The sequence below is a fragment of the Caloenas nicobarica genome, chromosome 4, assembly GCF_036013445.1.
Source record: "Caloenas nicobarica isolate bCalNic1 chromosome 4, bCalNic1.hap1, whole genome shotgun sequence".
NCBI classification, from domain to species: domain Eukaryota; kingdom Metazoa; phylum Chordata; class Aves; order Columbiformes; family Columbidae; genus Caloenas; species Caloenas nicobarica.
Genome location: NC_088248.1, coordinates 46,093,496 through 46,107,171, shown reverse-complemented (window position 1 = coordinate 46,107,171; position 13,676 = coordinate 46,093,496).

Sequence of the window (13,676 nt, the reverse complement as noted above, 5' to 3'; positions counted from 1 at the left end):
TTAAGATGCTCAGAAGGATCCAGTCACATGATAGATGGATCATTTCTGCTTTCTACTGGGTCAATGTATTTTATGAGTGCTCAGCATTTCAGGGAAACATCCATTTAAAAGAAATAAAAATGTCTCAGAAATATAACCTCTAGCAATCAAATACTTTTTAAAAGTGGTGAGTTAAAATATGGGAAGTCTTTGATTTTTCTGGATTGATAGCATTTAGACGGTTCTAAGGATAATAAATCTTTTCTCATCCATTAGTGGTGAGCTTGATTACATATGAGTGAATAGAACAATCCTTAGTCTAATAGTATCTTCATATCACATTGCTTTAATTCCAGTAGTAAATTATTTTTCTACTCAATTAGAATGAGTATCTGAGTTACTGATCTTAGGTATCTTAGACTTATATATTTCACAGAATCACAGAATCACAGAATGTTAGGGATTGGAAGGGACCTCAAAAGATCATCTAGTCCAATCCCCCTGCCAGAGCAGGAAAACTTAGGTGAGGTTACACAGGAAGGCGTCCAGGCGGGTTTTGAATGTCTCCAGAGAAGGAGAATCCACAACCCCCCTGGGCAGCCTGTTCCAGTGTTCTGTCACCCTCACTGAGAAGAAGTTTCTTCTCACATTTAAGTGGAACCTCTTGTGTTCCAGCTTGAACCCATTACCCCTTGTCTTACTGTTGGTTGTCACCGAGAAGAGCCTAGCTCCATCCTCGTGACACCCACCCTTTATATATTTATAAACATTAATGAGGTCACCCCTCAGTCTCCTCTTCTCCAAGCTAAAGAGACCCAGCTCCCTCAGCCTTTCCTCATAAGGGAGATGCTCCACTCCCTTAATCATCTTTGTGGCCCTGTGCTGGACTCTCTCCAGAAGTTCCCTGTCCTTCTTGAACTGAGGGGCCCAGAACTGGACACAATATTCCAGATGAGGTCTCACCAGGGCAGAGTAGAGGGGAAGGAGAACCTCTCTCGACCTACTAACCACCCCCCTTCTAATACACCCCAGGATGCCATTGGCCTTCTTGGCCACAAGGGCACAGTGCTGGCTCATGGTCATCCTGCTGTCCACCAGGACCCCCAGGTCTCTTTCCCCTACACTGCTCTCTAATAGGTCATTCCCCAACCTGTACTGGAACCTGGGGTTGTTCCTGCCCAGATGCAAGACTCTACATTTCCCCTTGTTATATTTCATTAAATTTTTCCCCGCCCAACTCTCTAGCCTGTCCAGATCTCGCTGGATGGATGGATTTCCTTTGTGCATGCAATTTTTCTGTAAAGCCTGATATTAAACCCTAATTTTGTTACAACAGCAATTACAAGCTGAATGAGAAGCAGTCAAAGGGTCAGAGAAGTCCCACATGAACATCAGGTATATCTGGTTCCCATGCCAAAGGACCTCTCAATTTTAATTGTTACGTGAAAGGCAGATGAGTGAGAATGGAAGAAAGGAGAAAGTGAGGACGTTTTGGAAAACAAATCCAAATTGTCTAGTAATCACCTTAATTTTTTCACAAGACTTTCACTCTAACAGCACTAGGTATGGAAAGAGGGAAGTGGGAAGGCAGGAAGTAAGAAAAGAAGGAAGCCACACAGATGGGCAGGCAGGAGGAAAGAATTAACATCCTACTTTTCCTGCTTTAATTAGATTTTGCAAACATGCTCAGCTTATGATATATTAATCCTGAAAAATCTCTTAAGTAAAAATCTCATGTACCCTCAGCTTATTCCTGAAGTTATTGTACAACACAGTAGTTTAGGTGTACGCTTTGGTACATGCTGTCTGTCACTTGCGAAAAAATTTAACCAAATTCTCTCTTTACTGGTACACCATCTCAGTTTCCATCCATTCTGTTTGTTTAACAGTTAGTTCTTGTCTCATAGAGCTGTTTGTTTTTACATTTTGAGGGTCAGCTAGCTCCCTACAGCCATATCTCGAAGGTGGAAAAGACCTTGAAGCAACTCTAATAAGCTGCTCTGAAGGACAGTACGGAATGTTTTTGAAACCGTGAAATAAAAAGCTATGAAGGAAAAAGTGGTAGAAAATGAAGCTCCCTGTCCCTTTTTCTTTTCTAAGATATGTTTTTTATATATGTATGTTATAAATCTTATATAACATTTATCTCAAATATATCTTATGTATGCTGGCAGCTTACCTTCTCTTCATAATTTCTTTGCAGTGATCTTAATTGTGTGATAGCCTCTGATACAGTTTTTGACTGGTACCTATGTCCTTCATGTGCAGTCAAACAGGACAAAGTATTCCTAATGTGATTTTTACTCCACTGGTCTATTTTTATGTTTGTAAGATTTAATTACAGCTAATAATGTGTGCAAATGCCTTTACTGTATTTTCCACAGCTTTCCTGAAGCCTGTTCACTGTATTTTAATTCATTTTTAATTCCTATGTTCACTATGGTTTAATTAATTTTTAAGCTGTAGACGGATCGTAACAAATATTTCCCCAGCTTAAAACTGAAAAAGCTGACTTCTGCCAAAGATTCATATTTTTAAAACAAAAAACCAAACATTGTTTTCAGAAGTCATTTCAGTGAATTGGAATGACTGCGAGGTCATAAGATGAAAAGCTTTTACTTTTGGTAAGGGCCTTGAGGAGCAGAATGCTCAAAGTGGAAATCACAGACAATGTATGACAGTTGGTTTCTTTATGGTCATTTAGGCATCTTTGATGTTATCTGCCACAGAAATAAGATAGGACATAATGACTGAAAAACTATGCAGACTGTGTATGCTTACATATAGGTAAATGGTAGCTGTCCTTCCCTTTTGACTTCTTTGAGGGCAAACATTCCTTAGAGCCTTATTTTTCAGATTCTTCTGCTATTTTGTATACATTTAAGCTTTTGAAAGAAACATAGAATTTTTTTTTCTGTTTCCTCTGACTTTTTTTGCTACCAAAACCCACTGCCAGCTTATTGCTATAAAGAGATCTGCTTCTCACACTTTGTTGTGAGTTCTTAGGATTTCACTGATAAATGAACTTCAGCAACACTATGTCCAGACTTTCAGTCAAAGCAGTGACTCTATGTCTTTAAAAGGGACACAGGATCTTTCTTTTGACATACCTTCAGTGCTAATTGCAAAATTGTGCCAGTAAAGCCAGTATAAACCAGTGAGGGGTCATTAGGTTTCAAGGGATGGTACAGATAAGGTGATTAATATGACTATATTCTTGGTGGACTGGTAAACTGACAAATTACAAGGGGAAAACCAAACAAACTAAAAATGTCTCACTATATCAGCCATTCAGACCTCTGATGTCATGCAGCCATATACATCTGGATATGTCTTCCACATATGTCTATGTTGAACATGCAGTCTTGTTACAGAGTCACACAGAAGGGGAACAGCAGAGATCAAAATACTGACAGTGCCTGAAGGTCTCCACAATGGCAAGGAACTGACCGGCTGTACATATGGGCCAAGCAGACGAAATTGTCAAGTTCCCATCCAAGTTTCAAAGAAATTCAACTTTTCCCCTTCTCTCCCTTCTCCTTCCAACCCGTTTACACACTGGATCTTGGGGAAAAAATGTTCCTACCTTTACATCTAGTCGTTGATATACTCCTGAGTGATGTTTCAGAGAAAGAAGGAGAAAACAGCAGAAATAAAGAACATATCTGATCAGTTGTGTCTCTAGGAATACTGTTCTTCCTAACCCCTGTGGATGAAAAGCTGAAGCCTCAGGGCAATATTCTCAAAGTTCAGCAAAGAAGGAAATGAATAAACCAACACATAAATTCATTGCTTTATGCTTGAAAAGAATAATCCCAGTGAACTAACTCGAACACTCCCATGGGCCTGGAATTTTGCCCAGAAACCATATTAAACTATAATATTTAGGGGAAAAACAAACAAACAAACAAAGCCTCACAACTGGTCTCATACAAAACACACTAAGGGGTGGTTACCCCACTGTTTTCCCTGCAAACTGTTTAATTTTCCTTACAGCCAGGAAATTGCTTCTAATTTCAAGTTTGAGTTTGTCTATCAACAAATTCCAACAGTTAGGTGCTGTTACACTTTGATTGACAAAATCATCTGCTGGGTTTTTTTGTTTGGTTGGTTGGTTTTTGTTGTCGTTGCTTTTTCCCTGTGCATAGGGAGGTTTCCATAGAAACTCAGAAAGATTTCACACAACTCCTTGCTCTAATGAGCTCTTGAAGGTTTGTTTTCCAGCCATACTTAATTTTTTAAAAACTAATTTGAAATGTCTTTACAATTTCAACACCCTTCTGGTTCATCAGTGTAATGTCTAGATGCAAACCTCAATTTCCATCTGCTCTACGATATTCTTCTTTTTATGAATATAGTAGCATTATGGCCACAAAATTGTGCTGAGAACTTACGGTTAGACAATTATCTATACTTACATTATAGCCCTCTGTGTGTCTCCTTCTTGGAAGTGATTCTTGAATTTCAGTAGTTTTAATCTACCTTCTTTGCTTCCTTGTCTCTAGCTAGTTTGGTGATCATTTAACCAAGTAATTCACATAACTCCATGACTCTGTAACATAGTTATTATGTACCATAATTTCTAGTTGGTATGGCATGTGCAGACTTCTCCAGGAAGTCTTTGATATGACCATCCCAATAGATGACGAAGAAACTAAGCGGGGCCAAATGGAGGATTGAACTGTAAAAGATCCTATTTGAATAACTTTATTCATTCATATACCTCACATTTCAAAATTTGTCATTGAGCCTTTTTCTAGTCCAGTCAGCTTGTGAATTCCACCTATATATGTCTTTTGATCAAAATGCATGTCACAAGCTTTGAAGAAATCTCTGTATCTTTAATTATAACTATCACCACTTTCAGCTAGTCTCTAAAAACACCATTGAGTTTGTTCAAGGAGATCAGCTTCCCAACCATGAGCCCAAATTAGACTCTTACTTTTTTGAGTCCTAAATTAAACACCCCATTAGATATTTAGCTTTGAGGTCACACTAAATGATTTATAACTTCCTAGTTGTTTCTTTTTGTCCTTTTAAAATATTAGTGTTGTATAAGCAGTCTTCAGCTTTTGTTCGATATTGTCATCAGTTTTTCATTCCCCTTAGGATGTACATTTTTTAAAAAGGAAAACAAACAGGCAACTCTGTTGTTTTCCTGGTGGTATCCATTGTCTTATGAGTTTGAAAATTTTGCTCTGTACTTGAAGAGAAATGCAAACTGTAAAGGGGCCTCAGCTGGGGATATGGCGTGTCCAATTCCCAGTAGACAGATGAAAAGGAGATGCAAAATCAGCACAGCAGACTGTTCAAAATCATCTGGGATGTAGTATTATGTGACAGACCAGTTTGAAAACAATCAGTTTCTTTGGAACACTGCAAAAAACGTGTTAAACTGAAATTTATTGTTAAACACAATGAAATAAATATTTAACTCCCGGGGTGCTGAAATTCAAAGAAACGAACTGTAATATCATTTAAATTTTTATAGCTATTAAAGATCTTATATGTGCTTGTTATTTAACAGTGGCCCTAATCGTTCAGTTCAGTTGCCAAAACACAGGTACGTAGTGGCATTTGACCTATCCCAGGCCTGCAGATGGCCTTCAGGAAGGCAAGATTATCCCATAAGCCCTTGATCATGTCTGCCAGTAGCACCTAGCGTAAGCATTTGTTACCATTTCAGGACTTCTGGTCTCTAACTTGATACTTAGCACTTCATTCCTACTTCACCACAGGATTGCTGAAGAGCAATGTGACTGAAAGGCACTCTGCTCTCAACCACCATGAACATGTCTCTCACATACTGTTTAGTCTTTTTTTAACATTATGAGAATGATTGGCATTTATTGAGTTAAACCCAGTATAAAGTTCATACTGAAATCTTGAAATTTCTATGGGTAATGCCTTAGCCAAGGATGATCTGGCACTGATTAGGTCTTCATAATTTTATTTCTTCTTCTATCCCTACCATCCTTTCTGCTCTCTTCCCTTTCCTTCCCTCCTCTTTTTCCTCTTTTTGTTGTTGTTGTTATTTTTCTTTCCATTCCTCCCTCACTTCCTTCCTCCTTGTCTATATTAAAAATTCATTCAATGCTCAGTTAGCTACTGGACACAACAGCCCAGAGTTGGCAAGTTATATCCTCACATATCAGAAAGCAATGGAAATTATCTCAAAAAATGTGTTTAAGATATTTCTGTCCTCAGTGTAAAACTGATCTATGTGGTCACTTCTGTTTGGTGAGTCTTCTGATAACTGTATGTTACACATAGAAAAAACAAGCATGGTCTAGGTCAGGACATACTGTGCTCCCCAAAACAATTAGCATGATGACAGTGCAACTCTGAAGAAGTGCTTCACCTTTCTGTACGTAAAAGACTTAATTCAAGGAAGTCACCTTACCTTGAAGGACGGCATGTATTTGTGAAATGGGCATCATTCATACTAATCATCTATATATTTTAAAAGCTTTGCACTTGAGTGTGTGCCAACAGCTCCTTAGTTTTTACCTGAAAACTATTGAGCCACTGTGATTTTTCAGAGTCTTTTCATCTCTAGTAAGGCAGCACGTCCCAAAGCGGTATACATCTCCTCACAAATAGATATGAAATGCCAATTTATTATGGTTTTACAACAACAAAAAAAGGCAAACCAAGAGCAACTAATGATAAGAAAGGTTTTATTGTATATTTTTGGCAAAGAATACTCACATAAATCACTCCTAAAAATACTGGGTTAAAAACTTCAAGGTAGACTTCCTGATTCTGTCAGATAAACTGGACAGTGACAGAAGCAGTGGACAACTAAAGTACTGCAGAACAGGAAGACAGAAGAGCTTTGAGATACACACTGAGTGCGATAAATAGTCATGCTGCTGGAGCCCAGAGCAGTGGATGAGTCCCTGTTACCATTACAGCCTATAGCCATGTTAATCAGAGACCCTGGAGCAGTTTGCAAAGAATCACAAATAAATCACTGACCTGGTAATTGGCTCTTACTGAGATTTTTGCTGGTTTAGGATGGGGTTTATTTTACTATTCTGGGAATTAACTCAGCCTGAGATTGTGGCTTATACAAATTTACTGAATCAACTCGTCAGGTGATCGGTTCAGTTGTACTGCAATGAATTTTGGGATGGGAAGCATTTTTCTTTATAAGCGCTCTGAAAGTTAGACACAGAGAGGAAACTGGACTCTTAGACTCCTTCTGTCATCAAAGGAAGGGATGAGCGATATGTCGTCTTCATAAGTTTTGCCTCTGGAAAAAGTAGCTTGATTTGCTCCCTCAAAATATGTCTATCTGTCCTCATTGCTGAGGATGCCTAAGCTTGGACTAAATTTTAGCTTTCAGATTGTTGAGTTGGACAATATTAATCCTATTCATTAATCACTGCAGTTACTTGAACTAATTAAAAACTAGATTCAGTACTTCTGTGCCACTAGTGATCATAACAGAGCAGTCTGTAGTCTGGGAGCATAGTCACAGGATAAAAAGGATTTCAGAACCAGTGAATCCAAGAAACCCTTTTCTCACTTCATCTTCTGGAGTATATAATTAATTTTTTTAAACGAACTACTAAAAGATGTGAAACAGTTTTAAAATTTAAATTCTTTGCCATAAGAAAGAAAAATTGTTATTTAAACATAGCATATGGGATTATATAGGATTTTTTCTGTAAATGTCTGAATTTTCCGTTATGCAGCAGATCAGATTAAATTACAGAGATCCCTAATTTCTTTAAAATATCATTTAGATAATTACCAGTATTTGAAATTATTATTTCAAAGGCACTCTAGTACCTTACAGGCAATAAGTTAACTCATAAAAAAGAATAGCATGAGACAAGCATTCAGCAGTGTGAAGTGCTTCTGAGTAGTTGTGATGTTACTATGTCAATCATTCTGTGTGGCACCAGCCATCATAACTGAAAGGAAAGATGATTAGCAGAAACTGGTAGTCAACTGCTTCAAGTGGTAAACAAATTACTATAGTTTTACATTGTCCTTGGTATCAGGAGGAAAATTGTACAATGGTATGTAAAAAAAATAAATACTTTTTTAAAAGGTTGAAATATTTATCTGTTTAAAATTCATCATTTGTAAAATGCAGCAACAGAATCACAAAATCACAGAATCACAGAAAGGTTGAGGTCAGCAGGAACATCTGGACGTCATCTGGTCGAACCCCCCTGCCCAAGCAGGGTCACCTAGAGCCACCACTTTTGAATATCTCCAAGGATGGAAACTCCACAACGTCTGGGCAACTTGTTCCAATGACTGTCCATACTTACAGCAGAAAAGTTTTTACCTTCCCTAGGTAGAAACTCCTGTGTTTCAGGTGGTGCCTATTGCCTCTGGTCCTGTCACTGGGCACCACTGAAATGATCCTGGCTCCAACTTCTTCACACCCTTCATTCAGATATTTATATGCATTGATAAGGTCTCCCCTGAGCCTTCTTTTCCCTAGGCCAAACAGTCCCAGCTCTCTCAGCCTTTCCTCATAAGAGATTCTCCAGTCCCTTAATTATCTTTGGGGCCCCTTCCTGGACTCTCTCCACTATGTCTGTATCTGTTTTGCACTGGGGAGCCCAGAACTGGACACAGTATTCCAAAAGTGGTCTCAGGAATGCTGAGTAGAGGGGAAGGATCACCTTCCTCAATCTGCTTGCAACAGTCCTCCTAATGCAGCCCAGAATCCCATTAGCCTTCTTCATTGAAGGGGCACTTTGCTTGCTCATGTTCAGTCTCATGTCCACTAGGACTCCCAAGTCCTTTTCTTCCAAGTTGCTTTCCAGCTAGTCACCCCCCAACATGTACTGGTGCATAGGGTTGTTCCTCCCCAAGTTTAGGACTTTTAACTTCTCCTTGTTGAACTTCACAAGGTTCCTGTCAGACCATTACTCCAGCCTATCAAGCTCTTTCTGGATAGCAGCACAATCTTCTGTCATATCAGCTATTCTTCCAAGTTTCGTGTCATCAGCAAAATTGCTAAGAGTACACTCTGACCCACCATCCAGATCATTAAAGAAGATGTTGAAGAGGATTGGACCCAGTATTGATCCCTGGGGTACACCATTAGCTGTTGACCTCCAGCTAGACTTCTCATCACTGGTCACAATCCTCTGGGCTTGGCTGTTCAGCTCATTTTCAGTCCACCTCACTTTCTGCTCATTCATCACCTTCTCTATGAGGATGTTACAAGACACATTGTTGAAAGCCTTACTGAAGTATAGGCAGATAATATCCACTGCCTTCCCCTCATCTACCAAGCCAGTCATTTATTACAGAAGATTATCAGGTTGGTGAAGCATGACTTCCTTTTGATGAATCCATGCTAACTTCTTGCAATGACTTTCTTGTCTGTCATGTTCCTGGAAATGGTTTCCAGGATTAGGTTCTCCCTCACTTTCCTAGGAATTGAGTTGAGGCTGACTGGCCAGTAGTATTCTGGGCTCTCCTCCTTGCCCTTTTTGATGATGATTATTTGAAAATAATCAAGACTGGCCTTGCAATGACATCTGCCAGTTCTCTCAGCACTCATGGGTGCATCTCATTGAGCCACATGGACTTACGTATGTCCAGTTTGTTTAAGTATTTTCTAACCTGATTCTCTTCCACCAAAGAGGATTGTGTTTCTATATATTATAGGTTATAGTCTAGAACCAGATCACTGGAAATGCAGTGGGAGTTGCCAATTACCTGTCTAGAAATATTTTTTTAAAAGTAATACAAGAATAGTTTAAATGGCTCGACACATTTAATTGTGTTAAAAATTTTCTTAAGTTGGTGGTGTCCAGGGATAAAGAGTTGACTCAGAAGGTTCTATGGATCAAGAGGGTAACTCTCTGAAACTTCTTGAAACCCAGGTTATGTCAGCTTTCCCCTTTGAGATCTCAGAGCTTCTCCTCTTGATTTTATACATCTTTGGCATTTACAAATTTATGACCCCAAATGTTAAACTAGGCGGAAGCAAAGCTAATCTAGATCATTCTCTTCTCAGGCATAGGTATGAAACAGGAAATGTGAAGCACTAAAGTACATGAAAATCAATCTTGTAACTGCATCACTTGCAATACTTTGGCCGACTGGGCATTTCTAAATTTTTATTTGTTTTTCAAAGAAAAGAGATGCACTACGTATAGTGGATTGGCAGAACTATTTACTAAAAATATCCCTGCGACATGAGCAGTATGAAAGCATATGAATAAGGTACAGTAGTTACAGGAGTTACCCTTATAACTCAATGCTTTGAAATTTAGGATATGTAAAGCCATGTGTGGACATCTTTAGTCAATCAAGCATATTTCATTTTTTATAAAATTAGATATAGAACTACTGACATGTATGGAAATACAGATGCTTCCTTGGCTTAGGCTTGACAGCTTTAGAAGGAAATAGCTTACATTACTTCTGAATGCATACTTTCTCCCCACAAATAGCCTTACCCAGTCTGCAAGTAGGCTGCTTTGCAGAGGCAGCCTGTATGCAGAGGGAGAACACTCCCAGAACTTGTACAATGACAGTATTTCAGTATAGAAAATAATGCATCCCTCATAGTCTGCAAGAATTAAAGGTATCCAAGTGTTTATAACAAATTCAGAGGTTACCCAATAAGTTTTTGTTGTTTGTCTAGAGGAATTCTCAGTTTGCAGTTGGACATTGGAAAGAAGTAGAGACCAACAGCTGTGAGTTGCAGAGATAGAAGCACTTGGATGCACTTTGCAGCTTTCCAGATACTAGAAATTGAATGCTTATTGGACCTTTCTAACTCAAGTGTCATAAACAGCCTTAAGACTCTGTTTTTGCATGGTGAAAAAATCTAGGAACTTGTCACATACAATGGTCCACAATTTGCTGCAAAACGATTCATGTCATTTATAGAAAAATATTACTTTAGCCTCTAGCTACACTAGAGCAAAAAGAATTCGTCGTCACGGGAAGAATCCATTGCTAGCTTTATTGAACCATAAAAACTATTACTTTTTCAGCTATAATAAATAATACTGAACTAATTTTACTCCAGAATAGCTGATTATTAAGATGTAACTGAAGATGCTGAATCTTATTCTAGGAAATATATTGTATCCTATATGGTGAATCTATCTATGCCAAAACAAAGAGACTAATGGAGTATCAAAGCATTGCACATATCCATTTAAAAAAATTAATATTTCAAGGGCAGTACGTCAGCTGCTTTTCTGGAGTCAAATAGACTGAGGAAACAGGTTGACCAACACCTATTTTTGTGTAGAACAAATGCACAGTTTCAAGCGAAGCAGATGCTTTTAGGACAAACTGAGCCAGTTGCTGCTTATTCCAAGGTCAAGATATGACTCAGTAAACCATTTATTAGAATGAGGGTTGAGAAGGGGCCTTAGTTATCCTCTAAGCAGAAGCTGGATGTCTGCCTGATAAGTGCTATTAAGAAGCCATCAAGATCTCAAGAATGCATCTGAAAGTTTCAGCTTCAAATTTTGGCCCCCAAATATCCAGAGTTGGATTCATCATGACTTACAATAATTATTTTTTTTTTCCCTAATGTGAGTAATTGGTCATGTATTTAGAGCTGGAGCCTCAAAAGTTTCTGACTTCAGTTCTTCCCTCTTGCAGAACTAACAGCCCTAAATCAGATGCACAGACTCCCAGTAAAACACAGAGGAAGCATCTGACACTTATGATAGGAATCTCCAAAAAACAGTTGAGTGAGGAAATCTGTAAATTAGTTGAGAGCAAAAAAAGAAAGATTCAGAGTAGCTTCCTAAATTAAGGTACCATTCATAACTCCTAATTTTCTTCTGCCATTAACTTTTCAATAGTTGGGTGTTCCTCAATACTTGTATACATCTCACACTTTTTGTTTCTTCCTGTATATATGTATACACACAAGCACACATGTATCTGAACACACACACATGCACACATACACAGAGTTATGTGTGCTTATGTCTTTTATAAGGTTCATATTGATATTCTTTTTCTTTGACTGGCTTTGTTTTCTTTCCTAGTGTAGCTTTCCATATTCTCTAATCAACAGAAAACCAGCAATATTTAACTTTTGGCTTTGAAGCTATTTTTTTTAATTGAATTTTTCATTGTTGCTGTTATTTCTCCGTAACATCACCAGTCTTCAAGAAATTTCTGCAAGTTTTGGACTAGATTAATTTACTGGCTTGAAGCCTTTCTTCTTACTATAACTAGGATTCTCTGCCAGTGAACTATTTGCATAACACCAATCTTTTGGGTGTTAGTCTGATGCTAGGTGAAAGCCTGTCCTGGCTTCATTCTAATGGTGAGCAGAAGACAGGTTAGAGTTTATGAAACACTGCCCTCTTGTGCTTCAGTGAAGAGAGACTGCAAAGAGCAATTTTATTTTTTTGATTTTGTTTGTGTGGTTTTTGTAGTTACAGGTAAACAGTATGATCACATATTCAGCTCATATTTTGCTGGGCTACAGCAGATTGCTTCTTCCTTTGACCTTCTCATCTTCATTTTTTTGTAGACAAAAGAGCAAGGTGTATTTGCTGACAATTTTTATTAGTAATGGATGAGTAGGAGAAGAAAAATAAAATCTCAGAACAGAAATGGCAGGATGCAAAATTATATAGTTTGGAGAAGTAAATGCAACTACAAATAAAATGAATACATACAAATACACTAAAATAAAGAGAACAGGAAAGGGAAAAGAACATATTTCCAAAAAAAAAAATTACATGATATTTCGTTAAGCAGTGAGCAGTGTCCCACTGGCACATCATAGATCATATAAATACATCTGTCTGATAACTAAGTCAATGAATAATTCCAGTAAGAAGAAAATAATAACTAACATTTTAAGTTATATCTCTGAGCACACTTTGAAGATGGCTACAAAACAAGAAAGACACCTGTGCCTCCTGCCTTGGAGGAGGGAAGAACTTCTCCCAGCTTTCTTCAGATCTGGCCCATTCCAGACTTGCTTCCAACATGATCTTTATTTCAAAACTTCCTGAGAGCTATAAATGAAATGAGAGCGAAGACTGATACCTCCTTCAGACCAAAGCTTGCAACAAGGCCTTGTAAGTTAATCTTTGTGCTGTGTTAGGCCTGTATTTGTAAGACTCCAGGATGCTTATCCCAGTCTTCTACAATCAGTCTGCTTGTTGCAAAAACACTTGTAAACTATATGAGGACATTAACCCTAAAAGTTAATGCACCAGTATTGATAATTGTTGGGAAAAGCCTTAGATTAAAAAAAAAATGAAACCAAAACTCTTACAAGGCTGCTATTGCTGCTGCTCTTGGGGTGATTTCTACAGCCAGACTTGAGGACTGGAAAGAATATAAAGCAGAAAAAGAATCAGTAACACATTTCTGGTCATCAAGAGCTCATATGACCAATTGGTAGCCATAGCTGTTCTTCACAAATTGGTTTGTCACACATGGACAGTGAAATTAAAACTGAAGAAAAAGCTGTCAGCAATTACACGACAGTTAGATAAAATATAGTCACTTATTGCATATTAAATGTGTAACATTTTATTTTCCCATTGCAATCAGTGTGTCATCTGTGTTACATCAGCAGCATGTTTTCCTTGTGCCATCCCTTACAAAACAGAGCTCGGAGCTTCCATTACGTACTTCATTGCTGTATGAAACCAAAAAGGGGATTTGAGCTTTTCACATGATGTATTAATATTTTGGAATATGAGAGCAGTCCA